The 10753-nt window shown below is 41.7% G+C and overlaps 1 long non-coding RNA gene across 2 annotated transcripts; it reads left to right on the top strand.

The window, feature by feature from the left end:
• LOC123739219 (uncharacterized) lies at positions 1 to 10542 on the top strand. Of its 2 annotated transcripts, none has more exons than XR_006767645.1 (3): positions 1 to 1360; positions 2338 to 2442; positions 9633 to 10542. It is a non-coding gene; the product is annotated as an uncharacterized lncRNA (long non-coding RNA). The 2 variants fall into 2 exon arrangements; XR_006767644.1 differs by lacking the exon at positions 9633 to 10542 and adding an exon at positions 3624 to 4660.
• Positions 10543 to 10753: the final 211 nt, after the last annotated feature.

Below are 10753 nucleotides of genomic sequence, written 5' to 3'. Positions count from 1 at the left end.
AGGAAATGTACTACTTTAAAATTGTTTGAGCAAGATGCTGTGCAGAACCACTGATCTACAAATCGTCCTGCATTCTAAAGAACTACGCAGTAAGAAATCCTCACTACAAGGATTAGCGAAACACCTTGCTCAGTCAGCCAAATGTAAATCGGTCGAGTCAACCAAGCCAAGGGCCTATCAAGCCCCATACAACTGGCGGTCAAACAGGGAAATGGTTCCAATCCTTTTTCCACCATTCATTGTTCCCAAAGGGGATTTTAGAAACGCCTAAAATAAGGGCTGTGTTTCATGTAGGCTTACCCTGGCATGGCGTTTTGATAACCATGTAAATCTCTTTTGGACAAGGTTGACTTTATTCAATGTATTCGGCTCTGATTCAAAATTGCTAATTAACATCAAAGTGGACATAATGCAAGACCATAAATCCCTGCCAAGTCCTGCACCTCTTCTCTAGCTGACACCTTTGCTAACAGGTATTGTGTCAATTTAGAACTTGCAGAAGACAGTTCAGAATTGTCAATTTAAAGAAATGTTGCCAATTTATTCATTACAACATTTAGCTAACTTTAGATAGTTAATCCAGAGATGTTTCATTTTGCCTCGATTTGGCAGCCTCGTCCAGATCATCATGGCATTTGTAGTTCTTTATGAAAGCCACATTAGCAGCTAATCAGCATTTCATTTGATGAGGGTAAATACAGGCAAATATATTGAGAAAAGGAATTGTAAGTGTTTCTAAAATCCCATAGAAGAATTAAGGGTAGAAAAACGATTGGAACCATGTCCCTGTTTGACCGCTAGGTTGTAAGGATATGTTTACTGTGGTACTGTACTACCTGCCAACACAGCGGGTGAAAGGGAGGGAGTGACCGAGGGAGAGCAGTTTTGCAGGGAATTAGGATTTACTCTGTATTAGTGTAGAGGAGGGAGGGAGGGAGGGAGGGAGAGCACAGGAGTAAGAGTAGGAGAGAAAGAAACACGCCTGAAAGAGCGGGAGTACGGAATATGTAACATAAAAAGCAAGAAGGAAATAAATGGATTCGTAGCTTGCTGAGCTTATCATAGAGAAAGGGACAGTGAGGAAGAGGGACGAGGTAGAAAGAAAGGAGAAGACGGTGTCTGAAACAGCAACAGACAGATGTTCCAGAAAGCTGGCGAAGAGATACGGATAAGAAAAGGGGAAAGGAGGAGAGGTGAAGTGCAGAGAACATTGTTTGGCTGACAGAAGATTTGAGAAACGACTGCAACAAAAAGGCCGGATGGGAGTCTATACTGACACGCATACACACCCACAACACAGACATGGATAGACTGCGGCCGACCAGTGACTCCGGTCGACTACTGCCAGTGGTACCCAAAGGTGAGTGATTAGTGTTGGTATGCGCGATTGTAGAGTAGAATTGCATTTTCTTTTTAAGTTTGGTGTGTGAAGATGGACACTACGCTGTGTTGGACTGAGCCACACACCTACTTAAACATACTATTGAGCACTGAGCATTACACCACGGATATCGCTTCATTTGTTATGAACAGTAGCATGGCGCCAGTGTGTGCAGCGTGCCACGGGAGAGGAGATACTATGTGACCTGATACAGCTGCTGTTGCTATGGACCTTACACTTCTTTATCAGTACATTATAAACTGGGTGGTTCGAGCCCTGGGGTATGACTAAAGGTTTATTTTTTACTGCTAAATTACGTTGGTAACCAGTGACAGCTCGGGGGTTTGTGGTATATGGCCAATATACCACGGCTAAGAGCTGTTCTTTTGCACAACGAAAAGCGGAGTGCCTTGATACAGCCCTTAGCCGTGGTATAATGGCCATATGCCACAACCCTCGTGCCTTATTGCTTAAGTATAGACTGACATGGTCACTTATGTTTACACTACTCAGTAGGGTACGTGTTGTATGTGTCACAGGCGGGGAACTGAACCCGGGTCTCCAATGGGAGAAACCAACGTCTTGACCGTTAAACCAAGAGGTAATTCCCTCCTGGGCTGAAGGTGAAACTGATTTTGAAGTCGGGGGCAGGGGTACCTCATCACCAGGCCATGAGTCCGACTCACGTCTGCTTGTGGTGTCTATAGCGCTGTCATGTATATGTGGTACAATGTTATTCATTTCAAATCAGTACTTGAAGTGGGATGAAAACGATGCCAGAGCTCACCATCATTTTACTGTACCAGGGTTCATATTGAAGGGTCTTGACCCCAGGTCTCCCAGCCCATAGCCAAACGTATTAACCAATGCTGTAATATGGTTATAGGGAGATCGTAACAAGCGAACTGGTACAGGAAGTATTCATATTCAATCATCTCTCTCTCTCACCCTCTCAGACCCTCTCACTAATGCATTAGATGCCATTGTGGTCAGCACTGATCTCATCGAGGATGCACTCCGACCTCACCTGGAAACAGTACTTACTGTCATACAGGAAAAACGTGAGTCACACACACACACACACACACACACACACACACACACACACACACACACACACACACACACACACACACACACACACACACACACACACACTTCTGACCACAGCAAAGAGGACACTACCTGCCAACAAAACCAAAAATTACACAAAAACGTGGCCTTTCCTTCAAGGGAGAACTTTGATTTTGTCTATTCTCCAAAAGTATATTATGTACAGTAGCCAAGCCTTTGTTAAACAGGATGGGAGGGAGGGTTTCCATTAGTTACCACAGCCACAAAGTCAAAATATCGTAGAAATTCATGAACACCAAAATGAGCTTTTTGGTCTTATTTTAGGTTAGGGTTAGCAGTGTGTTTTTCAGTTTAGGGTTAAGGTTAGGTTTAAAATCACATTTTAAGAAGAGAAATTTGTGGTAACAAGTGAGGAACAAGGGAGAGAAGGAAGGAAGGGGTTGAGAGCGGGAGAGTTGGATGCGTGACCAATTGGACAAACAGTCGCTAAGCCATTTGTGTCTGAGAGAGAGAGAGAGAGGGAGGGAGGGAGAAAGAGAGACGAAACAGGAGAGAGAGGCGAAAAGGTCACAGGGTTGATTAACCTGCCTGGATTAAACTCACACACGCGTAAACAAACCATACACAATGTACATAAACTCAGCAAAAAAGAAACGTCCTCTCACTGTCAACTGCGTTTTTTCAGTAAACTTAACATGTGTAAATATTTGTATGAACTTAACAAGATTCAACAACTGAGACATAAACTGAACATGTTCCACCGACATGTGACTAACAGAAATGGAATAATGTGTCCCTGAACAAAGGGGGGGTCAAAATCAAAAGTAACAGTCAGTATCTGGTGTGGCCACCAGCTGCATTAAGTACTGCAGTGCATCTCCTGACCGTTCCACAGGTGCATGTTCATTAATTGTTTATGGTTCATTGAACAAGCTTGGGAAACAATGTTTAAACCCTTTACAATGAAGATCTGTGAATTTATTTGGATTTGTATAAATTATCTTTGAAAGACAGGGTCCTGAAAAAGGGACGTTTCTTTTTTTGCTGAGTTTACATGGCACACAAGGTATTCACACAGCATATCATGGTTTACAATTAACGCACCATATTATGAACTAAAAACATTTTTCATTGACTATGAATATGGTATTCTATCAATGACAAACAGGAGAACTCATTCACACCTTCTTAGAGAGGAACGGACTACAAACATGGCATTTTATGGACTACAAACACGTTGACTCTGAAAGTCACTGCAGATACATCAGGACTGCAGACAGAAACCGAGATGACTGTGGGTGTTGTGGTTCTGGATGTACCTTACCTAATTAGAAATAAATCGGAGTTCAATTTTTTTTAAATTGACGTTAAAGGTTCAAATGTATTTCTTTATTTTGTTTTTAAGAAATTCTAAAATAGTTTGACAACCCTGTTTTGTTCGCTTTTAAATGATATCAAACTCAACTGTTTATCTTTTTCAGTCAGTGATGAAGACATGTATCATGGTATGGTGGGGTATGCAAAATGGGTCAACTTTGAGCACCTTTATCTTTTGAAGGTTTTGGCATTCAGGTCCAAAATGTCCCTTTCTGACCACTTCTTAAATGGACAAACATTGTATGAAACATTTTGCTTAATCAAAAGTGATGCTGTCAAAAAGTGATTAAATTCAAATGGATTTCCCCCACACACTACTAGGTCCGTATCGCGGCCGACAGGTTTGTTCATAACATTCATTATACACAATACAATCTTAGACTGAACTTCTTACTGTGTAGCTCTTTCTCTCTATCTCTAGGTTTTGTATCATACACAATGTTTAAAATGTCAGAACAGTACTTTTCTCATAAAAAAATGTCATATGCAAGAACGGGTGACACTTGTAATTTCTGCAATGCCATATAAAACCATGTTTTTGACAATTCGTTAGCCAATTTTACTACACCAGTATTTCATCCTCATTCTGCATAATTTGAACCTGTTGAATGTTAATGTTAAGTGCATGACCTTGTAAAACATATCATCATGAAGGCCATGAACAGTAACTAGTAATGCCTTATACTGTTAGAAGGCTCAGATTTTGTGCTTATTTTTATTAGGTATTGATTATTTGTGATTTTATGCATTTTTGCAGTAGTATGCACTGCTATAATCCGCCACAGTTCACGTGTCATAATACCGATAAAAACACAGAAATGGTTCCAATGGTTTTCCCGCCATTCATTTTTCACATGCGTCCGCGTCATCTGACCACTTCCGTATTGATCGAGTCACTGGTAATTCCTGCTTTAGTTTCTGCTTGTAGGCAGGAATCAGTAGGATAGAATTATGGTGAGATTTGCCAAATTGAGGGCGAGCTTTGTATGCATCTCTGTGTGTGGAGTAAAGGTGGTCAAGAATATTTTTTTCCCACTGGTTGCACATGTGACATGCTGGTAGAAATTAGGTGAGGTAAAATGAGGTTAAACGGTTTAAAACGTGCCTGCATTAAAGTCTCTGGCCACTAGGAAGCCTCTTCTGGATGAGCATTTTCTTGTTTGCTTAGACCTTATACAGCTCGTTGAGTGCAGTCTTAGTGCCAGCATCGGTTTGTGTTGGTAAATGGACTGCTACGAAAAATATAGATAAACTCTCTTGGTAAATAGTATGGTCTACAGCTTCTCATGAGGTACTCTACCTCAGGCAAGCAATACCTCAGACTTCCTTGATATTAGACATCGCACACCAGCTGTTATTGACAAATAGACACACACCCCCACCCCTCGTATTACCAGACGTAGCTGTTCTGTCCTGCCGATGCACGGAAAACCCAGCCAAATGTATATTATCCGTGTCGTCATTCAGCAACGACTCAGTGAAACATAAGATATTTAGTTTTTAATGTCCCGTTGGTAGGACAGTCTCGAACGGAGATCATCCAGTTTATTTTTCAGTGATTGCACGTTGGCCAAAAGAACCGATCTCCGCCCCCTGTATTTCATTATTTTCTTCATGCGAATGACATGGATTTGGGCCTGGTCTCGGAGAAGCAGTATATCCTTCGCGTCGGACTCATTAAAGAAAATATCTTTGTCCAGTTCGAGGTGAGTAATCGCATTTCTGATGTCCAGAAGCTCTTTTCGGTCATAAGAGACGGTAGCAGCAACATTATGTACAAAATAAGTTACAAACAATGTGAAAATAACACACAAAAATAGCACAATTGGTTAGGAGCCTGTAAAACGGCAGCCATCCCCTCCGGTGCCATTATTATACCTAGGGGGTAGGGGCCAAGTTTTGATTTGGGAAGTGGACTTAGCACTCAGTGATGTGAGGACAGAGAAATGGAAGAAGGATATAAGAGGCAAAAGAGTTTAAGTGCCTTGGAACACATTGACTAAATTGTAAATTACTGTAATATATTTACATTGACTATTGGGACAACTTTATATTAAAGTTGTAATTTTCCAAAGCATGGTGATTCCTTTGTGTAGAGAGAGCCAAGCCTAGATCAGGGTTCTCTGACTCTGGTCCTGAAGAGCTACTGCTAACACCTGATTCAGATAATAAAGGTCTTGATGAACAGACAATTAGTAGAATCAGGGGTGTTAGAGCAGGGATGGACCAAAATCCTGCACATGCAGTGGAGTTTGAGAATACTTTTCTATAGAGTTGCTGAAGCTAGTTGATGTCTCTATCTCACTGTTTTGGCGGTTGGGTGTTTTAGTACATTCAGAGAGATTTTAGGGAGCGAGGAGCTCTGCCTCACATGTAGAGATAGGTGGTGGACTAGATGGATATAACCCGTTTTAGCATGGACATTGCCATTGAGGCAGAAAATATATATGTAGCCTAGTGCAGACTCTGTAAATTGACGTGGTTTGGTAAATGTTTCACATAGACATGTCTTTATACTTTTTAGCTCTTGGTTACTTCTGTTTTGTTTACAATTATAAATAAAATGTTGCTTGCACAGAAGACTTGAACATGTCTCTGACTTGCCTCGTTCACGTGCTAGTCCGAACTAGGAAACTCAGTAATGTCCCACTCGATTGTAGTTATACACGTGCCGCGTTCAACCAAATTTCAGAGTTTCCTATGTCCGATTTAGCGTGTGTTTAATTCCAACCATCAACAGGTTATTGTGCGTAACAACAGGTCTGAGATTGAAACTAAGACACAGTGGCAATCTGGTTCTGCGTTTGATGAAGCGCTAACAGACTGACATGCCTATCTAATTAGCTAGATTATCCTATTGATGGTTAGAAAGGTTGGGTTTATTACACATTTAAAATCAACAAATCCAACAGCATGCAAGGCCAAAAACTGCCTGCGAGCCTAAGCTTCAATCATAGCCGTCGAAGGCTGTACATCCATTTTAGAACAGCAAAAGTAAAATTGGGAGGGTTAATTGCTTTTTCACTACATCTAAAAAAAACATGTACATCTAAAGAAAATGTTTTATGTTTAATATCAATAAACTAAAGACAACCAGACAGTAACCATAAAACCCTAATATTCCTGTCACTCATTGATTAATTACTAACAGTCAGCCTCTGGCTGTATCAAACACACACTCATTGGACTATAAAGGCTAAACCTCAAGTTAGATAAACAGATGCTGCAGAAATCTTAAAGTATTTAACGCATGAGATAAACCTTCCTCCCATCTGGACAGGCAGGATCATAGATCACTCTTTCCTGCTGTTCTCACAGCTTGCAGTAGGGGGAGTTATTCACCTGTAGAGGGCTTCCACAATTTTAAAGTAAACTGGGTGGGCATTCCTATGGGTTGGGAGCGATCAGACAATGATCAGAGCATTATTAGCCTTAAGCTTTTTTTCAAAACACAAATAAGGAAATGTACTACTTTAAAATTGTTTGAGCAAGATGCTGTGCAGAACCACTGATCTACAAATCGTCCTGCATTCTAAAGAACTACGCAGTAAGAAATCCTCACTACAAGGATTAGCGAAACACCTTGCTCAGTCAGCCAAATGTAAATCGGTCGAGTCAACCAAGCCAAGGGCCTATCAAGCCCCATACAACTGGCGGTCAAACAGGGAAATGGTTCCAATCCTTTTTCCACCATTCATTGTTCCCAAAGGGGATTTTAGAAACGCCTAAAATCAGGGCTGTGTTTCATGTAGGCTTACCCTGGCATGGCGTTTTGATAACCATGTAAATCTCTTTTGGACAAGGTTGACTTTATTCAATGTATTCGGCTCTGATTCAAAATTGCTAATTAACATCAAAGTGGACATAATGCAAGACCATAAATCCCTGCCAAGTCCTGCACCTCTTCTCTAGCTGACACCTTTGCTAACAGGTATTGTGTCAATTTAGAACTTGCACAAGACAGTTCAGAATTGTCAATTTAAAGAAATGTTGCCAATTTATTCATTACAACATTTAGCTAACTTTAGATAGTTAATCCAGAGATGTTTCATTTTGCCTCGATTTGGCAGCCTCGTCCAGATCATCATGGCATTTGTAGTTCTTTATGAAAGCCACATTAGCAGCTAATCAGCATTTCATTTGATGAGGGTAAATACAGGCAAATATATTGAGAAAAGGAATTGTAAGTGTTTCTAAAATCCCATAGAAGAATTAAGGGTAGAAAAACGATTGGAACCATGTCCCTGTTTGACCGCTAGGTTGTAAGGATATGTTTACTGTGGTACTGTACTACCTGCCAACACAGCGGGTGAAAGGGAGGGAGTGACCGAGGGAGAGCAGCTTTGCAGGGAATTAGGATTTACTCTGTATTAGTGTAGAGGAGGGAGGGAGGGAGGGAGGGAGAGCACAGGAGTAAGAGTAGGAGAGAAAGAAACACGCCTGAAAGAGCGGGAGTACGGAATATGTAACATAAAAAGCAAGAAGGAAATAAATGGATTCGTAGCTTGCTGAGCTTATCATAGAGAAAGGGACAGTGAGGAAGAGGGACGAGGTAGAAAGAAAGGAGAAGACGGTGTCTGAAACAGCAACAGACAGATGTTCCAGAAAGCTGGCGAAGAGATACGGATAAGAAAAGGGGAAAGGAGGAGAGGGGAAGTGCAGAGAACATTGTTTGGCTGACAGAAGATTTGAGAAACGACTGCAACAAAAAGGCCGGATGGGAGTCTATACTGACACGCATACACACCCACAACACAGACATGGATAGACTGCGGCCGACCAGTGACTCCGGTCGACTACTGCCAGTGGTACCCAAAGGTGAGTGATTAGTGTTGGTATGCGCGATTGTAGAGTAGAATTGCATTTTCTTTTTAAGTTTGGTGTGTGAAGATGGACACTACGCTGTGTTGGACTGAGCCACACACCTACTTAAACATACTATTGAGCACTGAGCATTACACCACGGATATCGCTTCATTTGTTATGAACAGTAGCATGGCGCCAGTGTGTGCAGCGTGCCACGGGAGAGGAGATACTATGTGACCTGATACAGCTGCTGTTGCTATGGACCTTACACTTCTTTATCAGTACATTATAAACTGGGTGGTTCGAGCCCTGGGGTATGACTAAAGGTTTATTTTTTACTGCTAAATTACGTTGGTAACCAGTGACACCTCGGGGTTTGTGGTATATGGCCAATATACCACGGCTAAGAGCTGTTCTTTGCACAACGAAAAGCGGAGTGCCTTGATACAGCCCTTAGCCGTGGTATAATGGCCATATGCCACAACCCTCGTGCCTTATTGCTTAAGTATAGACTGACATGGTCACTTATGTTTACACTACTCAGTAGGGTACGTGTTGTATGTGTCACAGGCGGGGAACTGAACCCGGGTCTCCAATGGGAGAAACCAACGTCTTGACCGTTAAACCAAGAGGTAATTCCCTCCTGGGCTGAAGGTGAAACTGATTTTGAAGTCGGGGGCAGGGGTACCTCATCACCAGGCCATGAGTCCGACTCACGTCTGCTACGTTTGCTTGTGGTGTCTATAGCGCTGTCATGTATATGTGGTACAATGTTATTCATTTCAAATCAGTACTTGAAGTGGGATGAAAACGATGCCAGAGCTCACCATCATTTTACTGTACCAGGGTTCATATTGAAGGGTCTTGACCCCAGGTCTCCCAGCCCATAGCCAAACGTATTAACCAATGCTGTAATATGGTTATAGGGAGATCGTAACAAGCAAACTGGTACAGGAAGTATTCATATTCAATCATCTCTCTCTCACCCTCTCAGACCCTCTCACTAATGCATTAGATGCCATTGTGGTCAGCACTGATCTCATCGAGGATGCACTCCGACCTCACCTGGAAACAGTACTTACTGTCATACAGGAAAAACGTGAGTCACACACACACACACACACTTCTGACCACAGCAAAGAGGACACTACCTGCCAACAAAACCAAAAATTACACAAAAACGTGGCCTTTCCTTCAAGGGAGAACTTTGATTTTGTCTATTCTCCAAAAGTATATTATGTACAGTAGCCAAGCCTTTGTTAAACAGGATGGGAGGGAGGGTTTCCATTAGTTACCACAGCCACAAAGTCAAAATATCGTAGAAATTCATGAACACCAAAATGAGCTTTTTGGTCTTATTTTAGGTTAGGGTTAGCAGTGTGTTTTTCAGTTTAGGGTTAAGGTTAGGTTTAAAATCACATTTTAAGAAGAGAAATTTGTGGTAACAAGTGAGGAACAAGGGAGAGAAGGAAGGAAGGGGTTGAGAGCGGGAGAGTTGGATGCGTGACCAATTGGACAAACAGCCGCTAAGCCATTTGTGTCTGAGAGAGAGAGAGAGACGGAGGGAGGGAGAAAGAGAGACGAAACGGGAGAGAGAGGCGAAAAGGTCACAGGGTTGATTAACCTGCCTGGATTAAACTCACACACGCGTAAACAAACCATACACAATGTACATAAACTCAGCAAAAAAAGAAACGTCCTCTCACTGTCAACTGCGTTTTTTTCAGTAAACTTAACATGTGTAAATATTTGTATGAACTTAACAAGATTCAACAACTGAGACATAAACTGAACATGTTCCACCGACATGTGACTAACAGAAATGGAATAATGTGTCCCTGAACAAAGGGGGGGTCAAAATCAAAAGTAACAGTCAGTATCTGGTGTGGCCACCAGCTGCATTAAGTACTGCAGTGCATCTCCTGACCGTTCCACAGGTGCATGTTCATTAATTGTTTATGGTTCATTGAACAAGCTTGGGAAACAATGTTTAAACCCTTTACAATGAAGATCTGTGAATTTATTTGGATTTGTATAAATTATCTTTGAAAGACAGGGTCCTGAAAAGGGACGTTTCTTTTTTGCTGAGTTTACATGGCACACAAGGTATTCACA

Source organism: Salmo salar, unplaced genomic scaffold (genome assembly GCF_905237065.1).
Source record: "Salmo salar unplaced genomic scaffold, Ssal_v3.1, whole genome shotgun sequence".
Classification (NCBI taxonomy): Eukaryota; Metazoa; Chordata; class Actinopteri; order Salmoniformes; family Salmonidae; genus Salmo; species Salmo salar.
Note: the sequence above shows the minus strand (reverse complement) of the source record. Positions and strands in the feature narration are given on the sequence as shown.